Source organism: Mustela nivalis, assembly GCF_964662115.1.
Source record: "Mustela nivalis genome assembly, chromosome: 10".
Classification (NCBI taxonomy): Eukaryota; Metazoa; Chordata; class Mammalia; order Carnivora; family Mustelidae; genus Mustela; species Mustela nivalis.
In genome coordinates this window covers 68115284-68141995 of record NC_139029.1, presented here as the reverse complement: position 1 = coordinate 68141995, position 26712 = coordinate 68115284, and the positions used below count along the sequence as shown (strand labels likewise).

Below are 26712 nucleotides of genomic sequence, written 5' to 3'. Positions count from 1 at the left end.
CATAAGTGAAATCCGTCACTCTTCCTTCCAGGACTGAATGCAATAGTCACAACCCATTTGTCAACCATATATTTTCCTGTCATGGAGTTGTTGGGTGGAAAACCACTGGAAAAGAATTTTTCTTTGTCAGATAAACTTTTCACAACAGAAGAATGTAGTGAAGGCTTCTGAAATAAATCTAGCGGCACTGGGGAGTTTACAAATACTAGCATATTAATATACAGCTAAAATAATAATAAAAAACACCATGCTGCTAAAGATGTTTAGTATTATCAGCTCACTGCAGGAGTTTATTAGAAACTCCTGCTTTCTTTTATTAAAATTTCAATTGGCTTGGTGAATGAGATCCTATGTTAGTGTCATAAAGTGAGAAGCCAGAAGGAGAGGATATTGGCATTTAAGTGCAAATTTCATTTTAAAAACACTTTACATTATAAAAGAAGATTGCATATTGTAAATATTACATATAATGGTAGTGGTGTTAAAAGAAGTGTTAGTAATTTTTAAAAATTCATCAAATCGTCTTTGTTTATGATGATATCTGGCAGATTTTACATTTCTATAGTGAAGCAAAGTTTTAAATTTATCCCAAGATGTTTTTAGTTATGTGCACCAAACATGGTTTTAAAAAAGTTTTCGTGAAATGATGCATAAGTGTAATTTAATGGCAATTGTCGTTGGCAGTAGAACATGACAATTGCTTGATTTTATAATTAGCTGATGATTTTCCCTCCGCATTTTGGAAGCTTTTGTTAAACTAACTCGGTTTATCTGGGCAGCCGGACAGATTGCAAACCCTCATCTACGGTGGGATGCTGGGCTGGCAATGTCGTCCTAAATGATACGGAACACTTTCTGAAGGAAGCCCCGGAGTTGCTTTCCCGGCAGGAACTAACTGGTCGCTGCTCCTTTACCTGGGGGAAAAACTGGCGGTGAGGACAGAGGCAGACCAAGTCCGAGGTGCAACAGCTGGGAAGCCAAGACGAAAACCTCACTTCCTCGTCTCAACATCTGGAGCCTTCATGGAAGTGGGAAGTCTGCAGGTTTGCAGCTGCAGCCCTTTCATGACAAGTTCAGTAAATTTTACACATGGTTGCTTGCCTCGCAAATATTTTCCAGATTTAACATGTTTACAGCATTGACATTTGAAGCTGAAGCCCCTTCCTTCTTGATTAGAGCGTGGAGTACTCACAGACCGCGTTCTAACTTTATGGGGTTGGAAATCTGGGAATGGGTCATTTACAATTTTCAAACAAATCAAAATGCACTTTGATCGCTGGTCCAAGTTTCTTTAAATGCAATGAGTAATAATAACAAATTAGCCCAACATAGTTATTTTCCCCTTAAAGACGGTCATCTTTAATGTAATTATTTTATTGCACTCTAAAATCCAACCAACATATTTAATCCATCTTATTCAAAGTATATATTTTCTGAGAAGGAACATTAACTCAGCAAATTAGGTAGAGGAGAGGCTCTGTGCCGGTGTGTGTTTATGTATGTTTTTACATTCACCTACATGTTCTGGGAGACCATGCATTTATAATAAAGGCAACATTTATCTTTACCTGTATTTTCTAATTGGAATCGCTCACTTTTTAAACAAATCTTTAGGTGCATTGTATGTTGTCAAAGCAATATATGGAATATTCAGCAATATAATACTTTCAAAACAAAGAGAATGTTCTCTTGAATTTTTCAGTATTTAAGATCCCTAGTTTCAATTTTTTTAGCAGATTAATTTTACATTAACAACATCAGTTGTGTTTAACATTGATTTTGATCTGGCATCTGAAATAAGATGAGAAGTAATTTTTATTGACACAGTCTACTTTTTTTAAGAGCCATAAACATTCAGTTGACTGTCACAATGCTCCTAAGTTGCTAACAGGCATGAGAAAGGCACTCATTTAATATGATACATTTTATCATCCTCATCTCCACAAATGTAAACTCTGTTGCTTTAAACTGGATTTACTGGTGTTCAGATATATAATTCTAAGAATTTTCTTTAACACTAGTTACATTGTTGAATACAATATTTCTCCTCCACTGAAGATAAACCATGGTACATACTACATGAAAAACCCTGTCATAGAATAAACTTTAGGTTATGGTATTTCAAATACAAAACAAAAGCTACCTTTATCCCTCCAACAAAACAAATAAAAACCAGTCGCCTTGCCACTGTGGAAAAATGCATTAAGCATGTATCAATATTGCTTCTATAATTTGGAAGGGATGAGGGTGGTTTTTTTCTTTTTTGTGTGCTAAGTTTATATCGCCTCTCCCCACTCCCAAGAAATAGATATTTGCCTTGAGTAACGTTTAACACAGTCCCAGGATGACTCATATGATCAGTCAAATGGTTTGTATTGATTTTGAAATTCGTATTTGTAGAAAGATATTTTAACAAGATTTTTGAAAGGAGACAGTACCTCAAAATCAAATGCATTTGGGATTAATTGCAGAGTCAAACATCTTAATTTTAAAGAGGAGAAAGACAAGAACAAATAAAAAAAATGAAGATCTGTAATGAAAAACAGTAAAATAATTTAAGTGAATCATTTTATTAAAATGGCTGTTTCCCTATAAATAAGGAACCATAAAAAATACAATTTGTATATTCTGTTACAAAAAGCCGCACTCTAGGCAGCCAACTACTAAAATTTTATATAGGGAAAAAAAAAATGCTCCCCTAAGGAAAATGTGCATATCTGCTGTTTCTTTTTAACAAAGATTGAGATGCTTATAAAGAACTTAGCAAAATCTTCTAAAAATAAAACCCATTTCACCATCCCTCACCCCCTCCACTGTGCACAGTGTATGTGAGGGTTTTCTTTTTTCCCCATTCATGCTGAATTGTCTGATTCCAATTTAAATTGCCAGTCAGTGTTTCACAGCTTTGCACAGCACTTTCTAATTTTTTCCTCTTGGGCATATCTATTTGAAATGAAGCTTTACTGTCTCACGTAGATCTGCAACAAACAAGTGTACCTACTCGATGGTTTAATCATAACTGGCTAAGCTCAAAATAAGAAAAAATGAGCAATAAGTTCAGGAAAAATGCACGGGACACCACCAGCCGACAAAATCAAAACCCTCAGCCGAGATGCAAATGATATTTTATTATTTGAAACAGCTGCCATGTAGCGTCAGACAGTTACTCTTTTTTCACGGATTTTTCCTGAATACCTTCATGAAGGTGTGGTATATCCTTTCATGCTTTCCCTGGTGACCAAAGCTCTCCTGCCATTTACCTTGCTCCAGGTGATTTTGGGGAAATACCACAGCCGGGCATCATTACAGAGCCGGGGTAGTTGTTTAGTTGCTAATTGATTCTCAGAGGAAGCAGAATGATTCTGTGGAATGGACTCCTTGTGTGAAATCCACAGACTTCTTTTGTTGTCCCCCCACTTTTTTTCCCTACAGTGCGTCCTTAAAAATTCTTCAGTTTAAGCAGGCCTGTATTTGTGAAATTAAAACTGCCACATTTTCTGGACATTTGACTGTGAAAAACCTTTATGCAGGAGGTCATAATACATTCTGCCTTTCTTAGCCAAAAAAAGAAAAGCTGTGTCAGTTCTCAAAACTAAGATGCTTTTCTACTTAAAAAAAATAAAAAATAAAAATAAAAAAAATAATTTTTTTTTTTTTTTTACTCTGGTTTTAACGGTGGAAGAACTTGATGTATGTCATGATAAAAATTTAATCTGGGTGTTTTTGACCTGTGGTTCAAGAGGACTCACTCATGCCCTGCCACCAGAATCTCACAGGGCAGTGCAATAAATATTTGTTTTAAAATACGGTTTCATCTGTCTCAAGTCTTTACTGGGTAATCCTGTTGTTAGCATCTGTGCTGTAATGAATGCTGTGATATAATGGAAACTTTCATAAATAAGGCGTCCTTGCTTTAAAAACCGTGTGTGGTGTCGATTTTTTTACAGGTACATTATTTCTGCGAATGGGTTTATCAGCAGTACAACAACATTACAAGACAAGCTAAGCCGTAAAAAGGATTAAGTGGCGCTGTATAATACTGATTAAGTAACGGAGCGATACAGGCGAGCTGTGAGTAACCCGCGCTGCCAAGTCTTCTGAAACAACAAAGTCATAAAAGTTTACTTTCCTTGCAGACCCAACTCTTTCCTCTGGGACCCTCTCTAACTGTTCAAACATAAGCTATTCTCCAGTCACTAAATTCTGCCTAGGTTCAAAACAGTCATCAACAACAAACACCCTTTTTTGGGTCTTCCGGTTTTCATAATGCTTCTGTGATATGCAGTTTGGGTCAGCAACTGCCCCTTACCCCCAGCGTGATTCTTAACCTCTTCAGTTTCCTTACCTGTAAAAGGAGGTTAAGAAGACTACCTTACAAAATTAATTGTGAGGATCAAAGAGATGATGCTGATTAAGTCCTAAGAACAGTACCCTGCACATTTTAAGCACTAAAAATATTAACTGTTATTAAGGGAAATAATTGAGAGTTATTTTCCCCACTAATGAATACATTATGGGCAATTTTTTGTTTTGTTTTGTTTTTTAAATCTACTGAGATGGGCTTCAAGTTTTGTTATGATTACAACACAAAACAGTGGCAGGTACCCTGAGAATGTTTTCTAATGCTGCACCCTGAAATTTAAGATCAGCGCAAAAGCAAGCTTCACATACACACACGCACACATTCAAAATGCTATTTATAAATGACTTGGTGTATTTGCCCAAATAATATGTTTAATGTGAAGAATATTCCAAAACTGAGATTGACTCACTGAAGATTCTTTATCTGTCAGCTGCTTATGAGAAAGGTTCAGTTAGTTCAATTTTCACGTGAGAAATTAGTTTTAGGAGATAATTTCAGCCATATCACTTGGAATGCTTTTCACATGGGCTACAGAGGGTTATAAATTCTAATTTAATACAAGGCAAAGAAAAAAGAGGGGGCAAAAAAAGAAGTCTGTGGATTTCACACAAGGAATCCATTCCACATTGTTTTCACTAGTTTTTTCCAAGACCCCTGGGGGGATCCAACAATAGGTTATATCAAGTGCAATTAGACTCCTAAATCAGAAGCAAGTAAATTAAGACAGATGTTTATATTTCAAAAATAGTCAGCTTTCCTCATATTTGGGCACAGCTCATCAGATGTGTTAGGGAATAACAAGTCTCCCCTTCAGTGCATCACAGTTCTTTTCAGAAAACAGGGAAAAACACCTATCTGAGTGCGACTCCAAAACCTGAACACAAACTGGGTTATTCCACAATGTGATGAATGTAGATTGTGTAATTGCACCCAAACTTGGAACCCTAGATTTAAGTGTTTAAAACTTAATTTTGCATGTTGCCTTTCTGGGCTGTGCTGCAAACAGGTATAAATTGGAGTGGGGTGCCGCGGGGGCGGGATAGCAGGGGTAACAGGCTGAGGGGCACTGAGCAAGGCTTTGTTATTAGACATCAGTGTTAGCAGCAGAGCGAAACTTCTTTTGCTTGGGAAGGGCTTCTCTGCTGGGGCTGGAGAGGACTAAAGAAGGAGAAACCACGGTGGGAGTGGACAGGGGCTGGTGAGGGGGGCAGGGTGTCAGCAGAGGAACCGGTTTCTGCAGAGGAAGCAAGCTGGTGGCAGGCAGGCAGCCTGGGGAGGCAAAGCCGAGGGCGAGCAGAGGCACGCGTCCCTGAGCGTTTTCTGGAAAACTACTCTCCAGTTTCCTGTCAAAACAGAGAATAGCAGTGGAGGGACCAACCCCCGAGGACCTCTTCAGCCGAAGAGACTCCGACTTTGGAGGTATATTTTATTTTTATTTATTATCACAACACAGACTATAAATTTAAGAATCTATTGGAGTAATTTCCCCGAGGAAGAAAGCTGACCCCATTCCTACCGCCGCCCTCCTCTCCAAGTGCTAAGTGTGCCGCGAAGCATTTGGAATGCTTTCTTAGAAGTTCCAGATCATTCGACCACTCCCACTGCAGCCGGTCCCTCAGTCTGCTAATCCTGGGGCTTATTTATGAGGACAGGCGAGCAGTGGGCACGCCTTGGCAGCAGCTGTGAGGCCTGCCCCCCACCCCAGGAGACTTGGGGTAGTGGAGGTGGAGCGGGAGATAATGACTGTTTGGAGACAACCTATTGAAGCCACTGTTTGTTCTATAATAAAAATGACTCGGTGGCTCTGAGCATGAACTCTCAAAGGGAGGGTGCTGCGGGAGGCAGTCGGAGACTTTGTTTTAACCAAATGAACCAACAGAAGCTTGGGGCTTTGTTGTGAGAGCCGGCTTCATGGCAGGCCTTCCTCAGGCTTCATTTGCTCCTGAGGCACCGGCCCTGCCCCGCGGGACTCTGTGGGTGAGGCAGCTGCAGCAGAGACTGGGAAGGGCTAAGCAGAGCTCAGAAACTTCAGGGAGGGGCGGACCAGAACACAGCTCCCGGAGCCACCTTCCAGAACACACAGGCCCAAGGCACACTGTCTCTACACACGCTTTCACAAAAACAGGAGCAAAATAAGATTCACACCACACCCTAAAGGTCCAGAGTCTGAACTGTGGCAATTGTCAGAATCTGTGATTTCCCCCGAGAGACGAGTCTCATGGGGCTCTGGAGAGGAGAGGCAGAGTGGCCCCACTGAACTTGGCCCCCAGGGAGCCTCCTGGTTGCTGCACTGGAGATACCCACCTTCTCTGAGATTCCACATGCATCGAGATGTGTCTGGATGCTGCAGGGGAATGTTGGCGTCATAAACCCTGGTGCTCACCCCACAAGCCCCCACCCCCCAACTCCCCAACCTGGAATGATTTTAGAATGTATGCTGTTTGCTTACTTCAGGGAAAAGGGTCAGTCTAGGAGCAAGAGGAGGGCAAGGATAGTCCAGAACATGAGAGCAATAAAAGTGAGGTCAGACAGAATGGTAGAGTCACACAGCTTTCCTACAGGCAGGTTTCCGTGTGGGTTTTTAATACCAAACAAAAGACAAATGGCCAGTCACCCACTGGGTCACAGGGATTGCAGGCATGGCAGCTCCTTCTCCATCGGGTCTGGGGCTGGGGGTGACGTCCATCTCCTCCGTCTCCGTGCACAGAAGGCTTGTGAGTCGAGGACCCCGCCTCCCGTAGCCCATCTCCCTGAAGCCGATTCCTGGCTCGGAGAAGCTCCCTGCTGTAGAGACAGGGAGTCTTCCCCAGGTCTCCCCGGCAAGCTGCTTGGCTTGCTTTGTGTTATCTCCTGGCATCTGTGCACGCCCTGCTTGCATCTAATGTATATTTATTCTCGAGGACTAGGAGCCTCGGCAGGCCCTGGAGTTTGAGTGAATGGCACAGCAGTACTGGGGAAGATTCATTAACTGTACATTTCTAGGTTATTTGACGTGGGAGATTTTAAGCAGTTTACATGGTGAGGAGAAGGCAAAGTGACAATGTGCGAGCCTCTCATGACATGCAAATACATGCAGCCAACACAGTATTGCCGTTTATTAGATAATCAATGTGATGCCAGATTTTTCTAAAGAGCACTAGGGAAAATAAATACACAAGATAGAGGCCAAAGTCCAAGGGCCAGCACTGAGTTTTGCCCATGGCTCTGTCCTCTCCTAGGGACTCCACTCCTCTGGATGACATGTAGCTCTCTTCACGGCGACATGATGAGGCAGGGACACCGATACGACTCCTCTGAATATGAAAAATAGAAAGAAACCCCTTTTTAATCTTTGTTTTTATGGCTGCAGACATGATTACATAGAGGAAAATCAATCCCAATGGAGCACAATAGATAATACAAAGTAATTGATTGGCCTTTATCATTTTCCGTTACGATATTAAAATAACACCATAATATCAAGCGGCAGCCACTGAGACATAAAGGAAAAAAGAGGAGCTGATTATGTCTAAGGGTAATCAGGTCAGGGAAGTGTGAAGGTAAGATAAATAAGGTAAATACGCAAATGGAAAAAGCCTTGAAAGAAGCAGAAGGGAGTTGGTGGCAAAGTGTCTACATAATAGAAGGGGATCTGATGTTGGGAATATCATCACGCGGGAAGCCACGAGAGACAGCGGATTGCAGCTGTGTGATTGCGCTACGTCTCGGTTGGTGTCCCAAGCCATAGGGGCCAAAAGCTGAGTGACTTAACTTCTCTGGAAGTGCAATAATCCTTTCAGAATACAATGCCTGCAGCCTGACTGCTATCAGGCTATGAAATTTAGAAAATGAAATACGGGAAGCATTTAGCTCTCGGTGTCTCCCAGGCTCTGAGGCTACCCGCACGCCATTGTCGGCAGCCACTGAGAAAGCCTCCATTGGCAGCCAGTGTTCCAGACTGCCAGAGACCAGTGTTGCTTTGTCAAAACCCCAAACGCCATGGTTTGTGTTCTAATGGAGAGCAGCTGACCAGAGTTGTTGAGAAACATGGCATCGACAGGATGCCTAGGTACATTATTCTGTGTTCTTGCCTGTTTCATCTTTCCATACATATTTATTCTTTCCACATATATTCATACTGATTAACGCAGGCATAATTGGTATTAATTATACCATCTTACATAAAAATATGACTAAATTTTCCCAGCAACATTTTTCTTCTTTGAAAATACTTATACATAAAAATATATATACATATTTAAAATATATAAACACACATAATATATAAATATATATGAATATATTATATATAGTGTATATATATGTATATATATATATATATATATGCTTTCTGTCTGATCAATAGATAAATATATTTAAGAGCTAGTTCATTGAAAATGTACAAGATCTTTGTTTTGGTCCCAGGGTCGCTACATGACATGCTTCTAATTTAGATTTCTTAACACAGTGCCATACATGTGTTAAGCCACCGTTGCAAATAGCCCTGTAGAAGTCAGGTTTTCACATTCACACAAAACACGGTATAAAAATGTCGTGCCCACCAGAGTGGTCCAGCCCTTTGGATAAACAGTAATCAGGAATGTAGCTTACAGTGGTAGAATAAATCACTGTACAGCCTGTGAGTATTAGAGAACTGGTTAGCTGTGATACCCTCAAGAGATGTGGGAAGTAGTTGTTTACTCAGCAGAAGGACTCCAGTTACTACAGAATTTGTTCTTAACTCTCCTAAGTCCTGGGGAGTTGAACTCATTTGTTCATTCATTCACTTATTCATCCCCTAATTGAAAGCCTGTTATGGGTCCAGAACTGAACCTGGTGCTGAGGTGGCAGAGACGGTCTCAAGGGGACACAGGCAATTAGGGAGCACAGGTACATTTAAGCAAATATATGAAAAGGTCCCAGTTGATAAGACACAGGTGCTATGAAATACAGAGGAAATGGAAAATCAGGGAAAGGATTCACAGGTAGATATGAATGGGAAGGGCATTTCTAGACCGAAAAGATGAGGAAGGGCATCTCAGGCAGCATGACATTCATACAAATGGTCCCAAAGACACAGAGTGGTAATGTCTTGGGGAAAACAGGAATGGCCTGAATGGAATGCTGAGTGCGTGGGATGGAGTCGTGGAAGACTTGACAGTTTCCCCCCTACAAAACAGAAAGGCCGTAGGTGTGTTTAGGCAGGGATAGAGTCTGATTGGATTGTTTTAGAGTGATGGCACTTTGACAAAGTGTGAAGAATGGGCAGAAGTGGGGACAAGAGGAACCATCACACTGTGGAGTGAAACACTGTCTTGGGCAAAGCCTAATGAACTTACTGTGCTAAGTGCAGGGTGATCCTATTGAAACAGTCATATCACGTACATCAAAGGCTTTGGGCAGCAAGTGGCAGAAAACAAGGAACAGCATCTCATCTCCAGGAGGTTCAGAAGGTCGGGATACAGCTCTGTTTCTCAGCCATTCTCTTAGGTGTGGCTCCTGTGTGTGTTGACTGTCCTTGGCTTGGTGGCAAGATGGCCACAGCCATTCCAGAAGACTTATCTAAATGTACAACGTCCAGAGAAGGGCCAACCCTCTCTCTCTCTCTCTCTCTTGCTCTCTTTTTAATGTCTCTTTCTTTGGAATGAATAATCCTTTCCAGAAATTTCCATCAGGTCTCCCTTCATTTCATTAGTCCTATTAAGTCAAATGCTTATTCCTAATCCAATTACTGATAAAGTTTTATAACAGACTTTGGAGAGTCAACTACTATTCACGCCATGCTTTCTTTTCACTCCCTTTCCTTTTGATCTTCTTTCTCCCCTACTGAAATAACTTCTAGGTGGCTCTGTAATAAGCATGGGATGACGCCATGCCATCCTGTGTACAAACACTGCTTCATTTCTTTGTGAAGATCAAACTAAATCTGGTTGATCCCTATTCATGAGGACTGGTGAGGTGTCACCTATCCATTATTGTTCATGGTTTCCTTTCCTTCCTCATTCTGATGGATGGGAATCCTGCTATTCACACAGATCCAGAGGGTGCAGGGAACTCCTGGTCCTGAGTCCACAGTGCTTCACTGTGGTGCTCCCAGCCCAACTCTGTGACGTCTTCTCACATGTGATTTAAGGTCCCCACATTCTCTCAAAACCTGCAAATCTCATTCTCAGGGCCTGTGGAACCAAGTCCTACCTGGTACCGGAAGTTACCTTCTTCAGACAAATTCAGCGTAATTGTCTTAGTGGTTATGCAGAGTCTGTTAGTGATTGTTGGCTGGGGTCCATCTCTACCTGAAAAATTCCCTCCAAACCTTTAGGACCCAGATACCTGGTACTTTAGCTAGGGAGACAGGGGGTGTGCTGGGGCCAATGCACTTCATTTCTTCCTGATGAGCTTAGAGCCAGCCAAAAAAGACATCATTACTCAATTGTCCAACCTATAGCAGTTAAGAATTCCTAAAATGTCCTCATAGAATGCATGAGTGTATTGAAGGAGTAAACACAGCTATCTAGGGCCACCTTGAGACTTAACTGGTCTCTCAGAGGAAGTCTGGTTATCAGGGTTTTCTAGTCCTGCATATCCAATATTTCCTTCTTTCATTATCTTTGCTCTTCAAGCACAAACCCTCCCATCCCAAAACCCAAAACCAACTTCCCGAATTTATTGATTTGAGGTACTTATTAGCAGGAATGATCTGATTGATTAATTCACACGAAGCATGAACAACTGAAGATCCTGATTAAGTGATATTCTTACCTGGGCTATTGAAAATTTAAAAGAGCTATCTTCTACCCCAGATGAATCCACTTCTGATGGTGGATTTCAGGCAACATGGAGGAACGTAATTATTGGAAGAGTTGCAGGTGTGACCTCTTAAATTCACACTACATGTTAGAATAGCACCTTTTACAAACTTCTATGTAGAACATTGTATTTTAATAGTCTACTGAAGGGGCTTTCCTTCCCACAAAACAATGACTCCCTTGAGGACAAGACAATGCCTCAGCCCCTAGCACAATTCATATCACAGAGCAGCTTTGTGTTTTTGATGGCTGCTAAAAGCGTCTTTTTACAATTAATCTATCCCGTGGGCTCTGGGGAAATCAAAAAGAGAATGAAGGAATCACTTTCTTGTTTTTCATCTGTTAAATAATCCATATTTTTCTAATCTTTGACAGTATTTAAATTCTGTAAATCACCATTGTCCAATTTGGAACTGTCTTAACTTGCTCACAATTGCTTTAAAATGTAGACTTCCCATCAAGGCTTAGTATCTGGTTATTTAAGTGACCAGTTGAGAAATTCCCACAAATGCATTGGGTTTTTGTGTCAGAGCACTTAATTTGCCTCTTAGCTCCACTCCATGCCCATGTGTGTTCTTAGTGATGTTTTCCAAGTGAGATTTCTCTGAATTTTCTGTCATTTTTCTAGAGAGTTAAAGTTTTCTATTTCACCACAAGCTTGTGGTTTGGGTTTAACTTTTGAGGGGTTCATTCCCTTTGAGCTGAATAAAATTGTAAGTATAGATAGGTTCTAGGGATAATTCTCACTCATTCTTTAGCAGAGGTGATGCTCTTGCAAGGCGAACCAGCAATATCGCCTCACCCACTCACTCTCCTTGCTTAGGTCAAAAACGCTGTGTGCTTGATTATTTCATGTTATTATAGATCATTATGTTGTCTGTTCAGCATCTTTTTTTTTTTTTTTTCACCAGTTGTCCCTTCCAACCTGGTGAAAATATTGATCGCTCGCTGTTGCCTCCTCTGCCATGATCATGGGCATGTGACTCAATCTGGGTTAATCAGGTTACTCCTCTCTGCTCTTGTGATTGGTCCAGAAGTGGGAACATGACCCATACTTAGCCAACCACAGTCATCCTCACAAAGGGCTGAATTTTTAGGGAAGAAGCCAGTCTCTTTGCAATAAGCCTTAAAGATGACAGGAGCTTTGATTTAATTTTCTGGGGACTATTTTTGCTACCGGGTACAAAGAACTTGCCAAGTACAAAAAGAAATTAGAACCAAGAGATGGGTGGATGAAAGGAGGAAGAGAAAGAGAAGGATCATTGACGACCATGTCTGGGGACCTGACTCTACCAATCTTTGAAAATTTGAAAAATTCTCTTTTTTTCTGTTTAAGCTAATTTGAATTAGGTTTCTATAAATTCTATCAAAAAGACTCCAGATAAACAAACAAACATGTTTTCTTTTTCTCTATAGAAGTACGAATGATATAAGCGTTACAAGATAGAGGTGCACATATTTTTGAACAAATTAAAAATGACATGTGCTTGATGCTATAAAACATACACGATGTTATGTTACCATAATAGCAGCTTCTATAGCCTACACTCAGATGAATGTGAACTCAGGATCCAAGGACTCCTGAAGAATTCAACTAAATAACTAGTAGTTAATAACTAATTTCACATGCAATTGAGAAAGATTGAGAAAGTAAATAAACTGTGGTTCAGAACTAAAAATAAGATTATATGCAGCATAAAATTATCTAAGGGAGAGAAAGAGAATATGACAGCAGCATAAATCTTAAATCCAATTATACAGAAAACAAGGTAGGTGATTATCTCATGTATGAACTGGCATTGGTGGCTTTAGGAATATCCCTGTTCTGCAGGATGGGTACCGCTTCCTCTGAGAGCCCCTCCTTCATGGCACCCAGTCCTTACCCTTTGACCAGCAGTTACTATGCCAAACTAGAATTGCAGGCTTCCTGATCCCCAACTTGAAGATAAGCAGTTTGAGTGCAAGGGCTGTCTTGTTCATCGCTATATCCATCTTATCTAGCTGAGTGCTCAACATTTGCTCCGTTTACAAGGCAAACTGAGCACAAGGGCATGTCTGTTGATAGTGTCACAGGGGTGACAGTGCAGAGCACCCGTGTTCCAGTAGCTTTGTCCTTTGGGGTCGGCTTTTGGTTTTTCTTTATCATCTACCATCCTTTTTATGTTGACTCTTATGCTATGATACTTATAATGTTTATTATATAAGTGACTCAGCTCAAGTCCAAGGAAGAAACACAATCATGCAGCAGGACCTGGAGGAAAATTTCTTTATCTGGCTGTGGCTTTTCTCCCCGCTAGATATATGTTAAACTGCTGATGTTAGATTTGGTTTTCAAATAGAGAGAAAGAGTGTTCTAAACATGACAAGAAAGGCCTGTTAGTTACTACAGCTTAATTTCACTTAGTCCTCTTAATCTTCCTGTGAGTAGTATTATTTCCATGATAGAGTAGTATTATTTCCATTATAAGGCTGAAAATAACTTCTCCTAAAATAGAAAGTTCACAGTGAGTCAGGGTTTGAAACTAGTTCTAACTTCCCAAATCATGGCTTTTTGTACACTACTTAGAAGAGTAACTTTAATCCCAGGATTTTTCTAGCAAAGTTTAGAATAAAATAATTTATTTAGAATTATATATTCCTGACCAAAAAAAAAATAAAAAATTAATGCCTGAATCAATAAAGTTTAATTCAATTACACTTCATGTCTCAATTATCAGCAATAGAAAGGTTATGAGGAAAGCAGATTACCTGCAAATTTTATGTGGATAAAACTCATAAATAATATGTGAATAGCTAAAAGCTGCCAACACACTACACTCTTGGCTATAAAAAGAGATTGGTTATAAGTGAGGTGTGATGATTACCATGTTAGGTCAACTTACTCCTCCAGAGTTTATGGCAAATAATTATTTACCAGATGGACTTTCCCCTAAGAAATTTCATCTACTTGACTTCCTCTTTACTTGCCTTCTTTCATCATAAGGTTGAGTCTATTTCAAAATAACTTCTGGGATACTATTTGGGAGAGAAACATAGAGTTACTTTATTCCAGAGGGAAAACAAAAGATTGTTCAAACATCAGCTTAATCCATAGAATGGAGCAGAAGCACTATGTCTATTTTCCATGAGGAAGTCTGAAAGAGCAGAATAAATATTGTGTGGAAAATCCAGAAGGGACCTCTGTCACAGAGTCTAAATTATGAGGTGTTTTCAGGAAACATGCATTTTATCCCAGGTCAGGGCCAGCTGGGGTTGGAAAGGCAGTCTCAAATGATTTGACATTTCCCTGATACCTCCTGGAGGAAATATTCAGGTTCCTAGAGGGGAATGTGTTTTGGGCTGACAGCTCATGTCTATTTTCAAAGCACCATTACCTATGGCAGGTGATGAAATACTCTGTAAGTTCTGACATGGTGAAGGTTGGAATAATTCAAAAGGGTCTTGCCCTCATAGGCTGTGATTACTGCATTCCCTATGAGTCTTTACAGACCCATTCCTCATGTTGTATATACTCACACATGGAAGACCATTCACACCCACATGCATGTGCATATACACTTTTTCACACATACAGATAGTGCTAATTTCTTAATTGCACCTTTAAAAAAAAGTCTTCCAATTTTGCTCCTTTGTAATAGGGTAATATTGCAAAAATATTAGACTACGTGTTTTATTGCCTCTTAAATCTTGTTCCCTTGAAGTCTTCCACTGCCAAGGCTGAGCATGAATCAGATGATCCCTGGGAATGTGTGGGTTCGGATGTACGACCCAGAACAAAAAAATCAAACTATGATTGCTAAGGATAGAATGCATATGCTGCCCCACCCCCAACCCAGTTCCTATGTTGAAACCCTAATCCCTAATGTGGTGGTATTTGGAGAAGAGAAGAGGCCTTTGAGAGGCCTTGATGATGGAATGAGTGTCCTTATAAGAAGCCATGAGAGAGTTTGCTTCCTCTCTCTCTCTCTGCCATATGAAGACACAATGAGACAATGGCTGTCTGCAAACCAGGAAGAGGGCTCTCACCAGGAACCAGATCAGCCATCACCATGCTATTGGACTTCCTAGCCTTCAGAGCTGTGTGAAATAAATATTTGTTGTCTTAGCCACCAGTCAATGATAATTTGTTATAGCAGCCTGAGCTTACTAAATCAATGATGAGAGGGATGTGCTAGTTAAGGAGGAAGAGAAAATAGATTGTGCCTACTGCCCTATGAGGTGGCAGAAGGAGAAAAGTTGGGGGTAATGAAACAAATGGTAAAACCTATTCTGAGTGACTGGTCTGGATCCAGGAGATCACCAAATGTATGTCACAGACCTCAGTGTAGCTTCAAGTTTGGCTAGTGAGACTCAATTTGGGAATCAGTCATCAAGGAAGATGTCCTAGGTCTCCAAGAATTTTGCAGCTCACAGCTGTTCATTTCAAAGGTGAACCCAATAGGATATCCAACCATGACACACTCAAATGCTAGGTTAGTCAGCCTATTGTTGATATCTGCCATGAAACCCAGGGCTTCTCCATCCTCAGACCACGAGGGCTGGAACTTGTCCCCTATATGCCAACACCATTTGATGAAGGAAGAGAGGAAAGAGTGAAACAGTTTCATTAGGGAGTGAACTTAGAGTCAGCTGAAAAATTATCCCAAAGAAACTATGGAACCGAAGGAGCTGAAACATCTTTAATAAGCAAATTTAAAGTCAAAGCCTATTGCTTCCCACCCTTCACCCCCATCATCTTCCCAGAAGGGTAAGAGGTTATAAAAAGATTCTATTACTTGTAGAAAATAAAGAAGTTTCTTTTTCTTTGCTCATCTGGTATGTTAATTGTGACCCTCCCAACATAAGTAATACCTGCAGGACAGTTTTTGAATCGCTGCTAGGACAAATGTCATTTTCTGGGTCTGTCATTCTCTGTGTCCAGGAAAAGCATCACCAAGTGAACCTTATCACTGCACCCTGTGTCTTTCTCCTTTAGCTTCAACGGACTTCCAAGTTTGGTTAGTACTTGTTCAGAAAATGAAAAATGCCTTTTGGCCTACGTTCCCCTGCACAGATAAAGATCCTAATTGTGCCACTACAAGCTAGTACATAAATCTGTGTCAAGTTTCTCATAATATTATATCTGCAAATGAGATCTTGAAGGTATTGTTCTCCCTTTCACCTAATGACAGAACAGAACCCTTCATTGAGAGATGGTAAAGAAGGATGATTGAGTTCAATTCAGCCTGAGCATCTGAGTTTGTATATTTTAGGGGAAATGGACTCAATGAACAGACCAGCATTTTCAAACACACCAACAAAACTGGTTGAAACATCTGGAAAGATCCCTTTGAGATTGAAAACATGTGATACACAACAAAGGCAACAAGTCCATGTTTTTATAGTGTTTTCATTGCAGTGGAGAAACTGAGTTGCCAGCAATCCACAGTCCTTCTTAATACCTGGTATTATTTGCCAAGCTATGGGGTAGGGGGAAGTCTGAACAATGAGAAAATATGATGTTAAATACATAATATACACTCCTTACCCATTTAAGGGAGTCAGAAAAAATGATCAAAACATCAGAAATAATTGGATTAGGAGTTAGTAGATTTCACCCAAATCCCACTTTTATTGTGGGCTTTTTTTTCCCCCCTCCTAGAATGATATTTACTAGAATTAATAAGAAGACCGTGTATTTACTAGCCTCTTTATTCCAGGTAGCTCATAGCCTCCACAGACATTCTTTTATTATTTCTCACAACATCTTCTGTGAGATTTTCAGCAAGAGGATAGGTATTATCCTTGTTAAACCTGGTGCAGGAAAAGCAACTGTTTTCAAATGTAATTTACAAAAAGCACCTCTTAGGCTGAAATCTACATTGCTGTTAAGGAATTCTCTCTTGGGGATGTTTTCTCCCTTTCCTCTTTAATTTAAAGTATGAGACTGTCATTTCTGTCGTTAGTTATTGCAGTAACTTTTCTCTCTTCAGACCAAGGTCAAAAGTCCCCCGCTGTTAGTCTATCCATGAAAGTGCTTGAACATACACAGCCGCGTATCATGCATATTTATGCTGCAGAAGTAATAGAGTAAACATAAGAGGGATGAATTATTAAGGGCAAAGTAAGACTGATGAAATGCTGTTAGTTTAGATATTTGACTGATTTGTACATTTATGAGCTGACATGAAGCAGTTGAAGGCAAAGGAAACAAACTTGGTCTTCCTGCTAAGCCTACTCCTTAAGAATGATAACTCTCCGGGATTGAGAATGGAATAAAATCTATCTTCTATCATCTATCTATTTATCATCTGTCTATCTATCTGCACATACGTCCATTTCTATAGTTACATATTAGTGGATTATTTCAAGAACTGCTCAAAAGCCTTTTTTCCATATTAATCAGGGTTCCTTAGGTCTTGTGGATTCTGGGGCTCCCATTGGCCCTGGGTTCTTCTGTAGATCTTTAGTTGCCTTGGACTTTTTTAAAATGAAGAGTTAGTATTTACTTTTAAGGCCGTTCATACTTAATTATAAGAAACCCTGTCAGGAATGAAGGTCCATTTCCAGATCTTTGGTTCTGATGTGGATGGGAAACTATTCGGCAATTTCCATATGGCCTCGTGGAGACCATTCTTTCATGATCATCAGCTCCAACTGTTCGGTGCTTAAGGGTCATCACGTGTTACAACAAAGCCTCAAGTCAACTCTATTGGGGGCTAAAAGTCTGGTCAACAAGACTCAGTAGGTTCCACGAGAAAATAGTCCAGTCCTTGGATCTGCTATACCGGTTCTGCCTGTTTTTGCTGGGACTCCTCTCTGCTTCAGGTCGGCTGGACAGAGGTTGCTGATAGCTTCTGCCTGCTCCAACAGCTTCTTCGAACTGGTGCAAAGCTGGTGGTGGGGGTTGGGGGGCAAAGCTGGAAAGACATATCAAGAGAAAGAGATGATTTTTTCTCATCCTATTTGTAGGTGTTCTGTAGGTGCTGAAAGGAAATCGTGGGCTGGGATGGGTAGATGAGAGGAGCCAGTTCAAAGGCAGGATTCTGAATGTTATGCTCAGGAAGAGAAGGCCAGGTTCTAATTTCCAAGGCTGCCAGAGTCCTGTTCGTGATGCTATCTCTTGCTTCTTTTCTCTTTCTGTAATAGAAGAGGTTGTAAGTTATCAAAAAGAAAAATAAAATCACAAACTAAAACATGCCACTGAAAGTCATGAGGTGGAAAAGGCTTTCCTCTTTAGTTTTGCATAAAGGGAATAAGAATCATTTAAAAAAGATTGTTGATGTTATTGTCCTCCAAAGAGAGCCAAGTGGTCCTTCCATCACACTCTTTGGGAAAATGAGAGCAGCAACCAACAGCTTCTTGCTTGATGTGTTTTGACTCTTAAAATTATTTTTCCCACTGGCAGACTCAAGGCATCCAGAGCAGGAGACCCGTGTCCCCACCAAATAGCCATATTTCACAAGGTTGCATTTACATAGAAGATTGTCACATTGTCCAGGTAGCGCTTATCATTTAAGAAATAATTATTTCTTCCCTATTGCTTATAATAACTACTTTAAAGCTCAAAAATGAAATCTATTTCCTCGCCTCAATTTTCTCTCCTCTGTCAGGTCTGCATACTCTGTGGGGCTTCTGGCCACTGCTGTGTTGCTGGCACAGATCTTTTCTTTCCCTGGGAGTGGAAAAAGGGGTCTTGAAATGTTTCCTTGGGGGGGGGGGCACGGGGGAGTATCACACCTTTTACCAGACAACCAGGTTTTCTCTTCTTTCTTCTGATTTAGGTTATTTTGTGTTATTAAACAGTCTTGTGCTGGCTTAGCAGTCATTTACATATTCATTCATGTATTATACACTTAAATATTGATCTGTGTGTTCCTGGTGGATTTTGATGGCTCTCCAGCGCCAGGCCGTGTGCAAAGTGTCTGAGATGATGCCGTGACTGTAGCAGACGCCGCACTTACCTTCATGGAGCTTTAGGCCCATTAACTTCCATTAAATTGGGGAGAAAATTATACCCACAATTTATTTGTGTGGTTGGTTGTCCTCATTTCCATATAAAATGATAAGAATATTTTTTGCCAAAGAAGATAGCTGTGATAAGGAGCTTACCTTTGGATTCACTAATCTTGACAATAATCTACTAATTACTTTGTTCAGTTCTCCCACGGTGTAATGGGCTTTTAGAGATATTAGAGCAATTCTCAAAGGTGGGGGGGAGAAAAGAAGTCATGGTATATTTAGATTTTCCGAAGTTACGCGCAAGACTAGGAATTAATATACTATATTGATTTCTCAGTCAGCTCACCTGATTAAGGAAGAGAATTTCTGTCGCTTCGTTATGTATCTTAAAGCTGGAACAGGCCTGGGTGGTTTTTAAGCATGGTGGGTAGAAAGTTAAGTTTTGTTAACAGCAATCTAAAATGCACCGTTATGGATCCCAGGGGCTGCTTGCCCTCCTCAAACACTTCCATTTGTGTGCATCAAGTCAGGGCCACGCAGGATGGTGGCGGCCTCCGCTTCCCACGGGTGAGATCTGGTGAGCATGATTTGACTTTGGTCTGTGGTCTTCCTGAATGCAAATTTTCTCTTGGACTCTGAACTGTGGACCAGCAAAAGGTTCCCCTGCCAAGAGAGTGAAGGGCAAAAGGAGACAAGTGCTTTTTTGACCTCTCGCTTTAAAGCCACTCACCCCTGTTTTATTGCACTTTCAACAGTGCATCAAAGCAGGAAACTTTAAAGTCTCAGTGAAGCAGGAGGACACAGCTTTTCCAGGGACCAGGGTAGCTTTAATTAAAATTGGGTTGTATTGGGGAATGTTTTGCTTTGTGTTTGAACCAAAAAAGAGGTGAAGGAGACAGAGAGGAAAGTGGAGCAGTTGATTATCTCCCTAATGACCAAAAAAAAAAAAAAAAAAAAAAGATCAATTAATTTACAATGAGAGGGAAGAAAAAGAACTACACCTACAGATTTACAGAATGTTCATTATCTATGGACTTTGGATATGAACCACCATCGGCCTCAGATCCAAGGCAGAGATCTGACAGTTCCAACCCTGAATTCAGGGGCCAGTTGATAAATTAAAAATCATTTTAAAATTTAATATTAAAATTGATAATTGCTCTGTGGGAAATAGATTTTTCTGAACTTATACCCTTTTCCTGCAGTGATGAGCAAATGCAAGGCGATAAACTGTCCATTTGTCACAATGATAGATAGACAAATCCTACTTTTACCCTTGTTCCACAGTACTCATACATTTCAATTAAGGAGAATAAGTGCTACCATTTGTAACATGTGCTCATATTGTCTTATATAGCTTTTTAGGCCTTAGAGAATTCTCTGTAGGGATAGGAAAAAGTCTCCCAACATACCCATACAGTGTACTCCCCATCTCCTCAAGAGACATGGAGAGGGGGCTAGAGAAGAAGGTTGGTGATCAAACATCATGGGGGACAGAAGACATTGATAGACATTGAGGGTGATCAGTGGAGGATGGGGGATTCTGATTAAACTGACTCAGCAGGATTCTTGCAAAATGGGAGAAGGCAGAGATGAACACGGAAGCTCACGAGTTAGGGTCTAATTGACGAGAGAGTTCAGAGGACCCTGGCTTATGTTTGCTCAAGGAGAGACTCTTTGTCAAGATCACTAGAGTAGGGGAGGTGTTTTTCCCATTCTATCCATGTTAGGCTTGGTTGTATGACTTGCTTTATGCCATTGGACTATTAGAGGCTATGACCCTAGCAGAAGCCTTAAATATGCTTGTGAGTTTGGGCTTGATTCCTTGGGCTCCTCTCCTCATCCCAAGGAGAGCAAGTTCTATGACGTTGTTGTTTCTTCACCATGGGCCCCAGAATGAGACACACAGAGCAGACAGGCATCTGACCAGAGGCTTATAGCTGGTCCCAGCTGACCGAGTCTGAAGCAGAACTGTCACAGACCTGTAACTGAGAGGAGGAAGTGCTTGTTGTTGAAAGTCAGTAAGTTTGGAGGTTCGTTTATTATGCAGCATTAATTACAACCATAGTTGCCTAATATATCATTCCGCAAGGAGAACCTCCTATGGCCTCAAGACGATGACGCATTGCAAGCATTTATCACAATGGTAATGAATCTATATCTTGTTTACCACTCTGTCTTAGCACATGGCATACGTAAGTTCTTGACAAGTGTGTGCTGAAGAATAAAGGAAGGCTCTTCCAGGTCAAGTTTCTCTCTATTTCATATCATCCCTTACTGCCTTGCCTCATAGATAATATTGTTAGTAAGCCATCTTGAAAGATGCGACTTTGTTTTCAGCTCTGTCTGTCCCCAATATTTATGATCTTGAACAGGATATGAGACAGATTAATAAGTACTGTGAGATTGTCATACAGTTTCACTTATTTGTGGAGCATAACAAATAGCATGGAGGACATGGGGAGTTAGAGAGGAGAAGGGAGTTGGGGGGAAATTGGAAGGAGAGGTGAACCATGAGAGACTATGGACTCTGAAAAACAATCTGAGAAGTTTGAAGTGGTGGGGGGGGCAGAAGGTTGGGGGAACCAGGTGGTGGGTATTAGAGAGGGCACAGATTGCATGGGGCATTGGGTGTGGTAAAAAAATAATGAATACTGTTATGCTGAAAATAAATTAAAAATAAATAAATAAATTTAAAAAAATACTGTAAGAAAGAAGTGTTTGGAGAGCACAAACACTCTCTTGGGACCTGGACTCAGATGGACAACAAGGTCATTAGGGGATGGGGAATGTAGAATGTTCCAGTAGACCCCAGGGAGGAAATGTTTGAATCACTTTAGAGATGTTGATGCCAAATTTTGAAACTAATAGGAATACTTAGGCATTTGCATCAAGCTCTTCACATTAAGTGTCTCATTTGAGACATGTATTTTGATTACTCTTAGTTTATCGGTGCGGGAAGTAAGGTTTAGAGACATCAGGTAACTTGCCTGAGCTGCTGAGTGGTAGAGATGGGCTGCTTAACCCTAACATCAACTTACAAATTCAACCAAAATATCATCAATATAGTTATTGATCCTGGACCACTGGCCCCAAGCTGCTGTTGTCCTTGATCCTTGATTTTATTTCTCTTATTTGGTTCATTATCTTCCTCCCTCTTTTCTTCAAATACATTCATTCATAACTGTAGTTACGCTCTTCTTCCGTGCCATAGAGAGAAGAGAATATGCAGGAAGGGGGCCACTAATTAGCTGGTCCCAGCCCTTCCCTAGGCTAGCGTGGTTTCTTTATTTTTAAGGCTTCAAGGCAGGGACCAGACTGGGCAAAGAACAATGAGTAAGTCATGGAGGTGATGCTTTTAATGATACATTCCCTAATGAAATGGCACTCCATGGGTTCACTTATTAGTAACTGAGCTCAAACAGCCATGTCCTACCGTCAGCTTGCCATTGACGACTCAGTGTGACCTCAGAATTGTCAACTCCACCTGAAAAAGAGCAAATGTTGCATAAAATACAGGAACAGCAGCATAATTTCGCATGGAAAGATTAGCAACAACTGGGAAAGCTCTTGAATCTCTGTATTTCTAGGTTGCTGTGAAATTATGCCAGAAGTGTAGCTATTTGAAGAACAGGCTAACCTTGCAGTATTTGGGATTGCAGCTGATTTGTAAACAATAGGATGACTTGATTGAATGTTTTTAGCGGTTGGATGACAGTGTTGGCGCTGGAGGAGTGACCAGCACAACTCCACTGTCAACTAATTATATAGCGTGGCTCTTCCTTACGCTTCCTAGGGCATTGGGGTTTTTATCTTTATGTTCAGAAAATGATTTATGGGAAAAATACTTCTGTAGAGACCTTGCTTAATGATTGGGGGATCGTGAATGATACACGGATATGAAAGTTCATGAGACTTCCCCTTCATATTACCTCATTGATTCGAGTAACTCAATGTCCCTCATGTCAATTATTGAATTAAACCTTTTAATACTTATCTGCCAAATGGGAAACGTGTATTTATTTACTCTTTATTTTACAGTGGGGTGGACAGGGCCATGATGATATGACATGTCTTCCATGGGGGATGAACCAGATCTCACCTTCAGGCTTTGCATCCCTGGTCAAAGGCTACTCCCTAAATGGGGCCTTCATACATGAAATGTCCACACTTAAGGCTCTATACACCCTCATTAACAATTCATGATTCCTTTGTGTTTGGTGCTTTCTTTGGGAAAGCTAAACGAGCATAGTTTTATTTTGTTTGTTTCTGAGCTCTGATGTAAAACTAGAGATGCTCCAAGGTGAAATGAATTCCTGAGAATATTACTGCATGAAATCTAATGGTTTTCGTTCTCACAGGTGATGCAGTTGGGTTTGTTAGTGAGGAAGTCACGGAAAGGACAGAGCGTCGGAGGCTTCCTCAGCAACGTGACTCAGAACAGCTTCTATCCAGGTGTCACACGGACGGCGGACACCTGTTGTGGCCCATCCCTTTCTCACGTTGTCTTCTCAGAGTTCCTCTTCACAGCTCTGCAGGTCCTGTGCTCTCACACGTCATGCCGCCAGCTTCTCACTTTGTCTCCTGTGACTTCAGGGTGATCAGTCCCCTTTCTCTCAGCCTCTAGAACAGCTCTGTTCACCCCCAGTGCCTGCATCCTCCCTGCCTTCGGCTATCTAGTCACGAAGACCGGCAGTAATGAAAATGGGTTTCATTAAACAGGAATCCTACTTATTTTCTCAAACCACTATGCTAATAATCTCCCTTCTCAATATAAAGGCTTAAACACATACCAATATAACTAGTTTTTTTTTTTCCAGCTATTTTTTTTTTTTTTCTGAAGAAGATTATTTCCTGGGGATAAAAATACCTCCATTCAAAATCCAGGACTTTGTTGTTAAAAATGAAGATCTAAAGTATATAGAACTCTTTTTTTTTTTTTTTCTCCAGAAGCGAATGGAGCTTGAAACTCCTACCTTTTAGTCATTTGGTTTTGAAAATGACCACAAAATAGATATGAAGAGCTAAAACATTTCCTCACCAAAGCATGAATTTTGCAGGCCCTTATAAATAAATCAAGATGAATATTAGAATACAGATATAGTTTATAGCCATATGAATATGGATAATAGAAATATAATTTTCTTCCTGGAACAACTGAAACATGTGTCAGGACAGACATTAGATCATATTGAAAGAATGGCAAGTCCACGGATGCTGTGATGGGCATTGTGTCTTTTTTAAAGAAAGCTGCCCATACAAGACAGTGTCATCCTTCTCTGTTGACAGGCAGCTGGCGCCGGTACCATCTTGATTGGGGTGGAAGTTCTTTGGCCTCTACACCCTCTATCTAATGCCTGTGGTTTCCAGTCGAGTATATAACTTCCTATTTATCTGGAGGCTTGTTTTGAAATCGTCCTCCTTGTAGTTATCCTGACATTCTGTACTGTGGCCTCAATCTCCCCCACTCCTTCTTTTTTCCCTTTCCCCTGTCATGAAGTTTGTGATCATCAGCAAGAAGTCAATTTTGACTCGTTCACTCTCTGGAGCTTTTAGAGCTCTTTGCAAATACCAGGAGCATGACCCTGGAAATTTCTTTTCCCCCAGAAAAGGAAAAAGCTCCACTTGTCAATCAGTCATCCTGAGCATAAATTCTTACAAAGGAACTCGGAGCGGCCCCTGTCTAAATCCATCAGGATGGCAGGGAGCGGGGGAAGAGGGGGTCAAGTTACTAAATAAATGTGATCAGCTTTAAAGTCTAGCTTCAGGGTTACTGCTTACATGGCCATTTAAACATAGCATAGATGCACAAAAAATACAAAAGAATGCCAGGTCCTTTGTTACTGGACAAGTTTGAGGAGTAAGGCATTCTGATTAATGGAAATTCTGGTTAATTGAATGTTAACCTACTTATGGACAGAACTTACCTAGGGCAGGGGCTTGGCCGAGGATCACAGAAAGATGCATGTCTCTTTTCAGGTGTGCATAATTTAACAAGTCATCCCATACTGCTTCGTAACTTTCTCCGTACTTGTTTTTTTTTTTTTTTTTTTTTTTATAGCACCTTTTCCATATATTTCTCTCACCCAGGAGGTTACAGGCAATTTTGGAGTGGAAGTGTTTTTTTTTTTTCCCCACCTTTGTAAAACCTGTAAAAATATTTCACATTGTAGACATTCATTAAATATTTGCTGAGTTATATTGATTTTTTTCCTCTCTAATATGCGTTGAGATATATTGCTCTACCAATGATAAATACCCACTATGTACATCAATGCCTTAAGTAGAAAAAAAGGTGCAGAAAACATGAAGCTAGTATATACTTGGATGGCTTCTATAAAAAAGCAAAACGTTTCCTTAATACTTAACATGTTCATAAAATCCTGATATATACACACCCTCTCTCGCACAAGCACACAACCTGTTTGAAATATATTCTACCAGAAATGTAAAAAGATACAAGTGGATCATAGAACAATGAAGAAAATACTAGACACAGGATTTAAAGAGACTAAACATGATTCAATGACAAGTACATATTGAACACCTCCTAGCTGTACCGTGATGTACTAGGTACTCCGAGGAAGCCAAATATTGGTCCCTACTTTGTTTCACACACTGTTCTAGCTTCATAAATACATGGGGAATAACAAACGATAATCCTGGCTCCTTGTCCTCTGAGCTAGAGAGGAGAGTCCAATAGTTAGCAATTAACATAGTAAGTGACATATATAGTGGCTGGAAGGGGATATATGCAATAGACAAAGGAGAGACTGATCACAAGTGAGAGGGCCAGGCAGCCAAGTAAACAGGGAGATCAGAGTTGGTTTCTATGGGGAGTAATATTTGAGTGAGGACTTAGAAGTTACCCAAGCAGATATTTGGGGAAGAGCATTCCAGGCAAAGGGAGTGGTCAGTGCCAAGGGTGAGAGCACACTTGGTAGGTTGAGGGACAAGAGGCAGGTCAGGGTGTCTGGAGAGCAGCAGGTGGTGAAAGCAGGAGGGGTTCTTAGGGTCGGGTGGCATGGGGTCTCTCAGGCCCTTGCACATGAAAACTGAGTCAAATGGAGATCCACAGCAGGGTGAGGAGCAGAGAAGCAATGTGATCAGATGTACATTTCAGAAGGCTCACGCTAGCAGTTGTGCTGAGGACAGACTGTGGAGGTGCTAGAAACAAGGAGACATAGTGAGCGACTGCTGTATGCTCCGGGGGCAACAGGAATATGTCTGATTCATTGTCCACTTCCCCTGTTTGACTGCAAGCTGTCTTAGCAAAGGCACATCTTTTCCAAAGTATCCTTTCCAACATAGGCTTTCCCACAAAGTAGGTGCTTAACACATTTATTTTGAATGAATGGATGTAACTTCAATATATCACAGAAAGTTGCCGAAATCCCTGCAAAAGTTTAGGATACAGTGCTCGAGGCATGCAGAGGAAAACAAAATCATCTGTAACTCAGAAGGTTCCTAGTGGAGGAAACATTTCAGTTAGACCAGTGGTGATGGTAGTAGTAGTAGTAAGAACAGTAGCAGGTACCATTTACTGAGAACACACTACATCCTAGGCTCTGTGCTAATGCTTTGCACACACCAGCAATTGCCAAGACCAGAGAAGAGGATCCC

The 26712-nt window shown here is 40.7% G+C and overlaps 1 long non-coding RNA gene across 1 annotated transcript; it reads left to right on the top strand.

The window, feature by feature from the left end:
• Nucleotides 1–5595: 5595 nt before the first annotated feature.
• Nucleotides 5596–25288, top strand: LOC309841801. Its single transcript, XR_014299318.1, has 2 exons — nucleotides 5596–5782; nucleotides 23451–25288. It is a non-coding gene; the product is annotated as an uncharacterized lncRNA (long non-coding RNA).
• Nucleotides 25289–26712: the final 1424 nt, after the last annotated feature.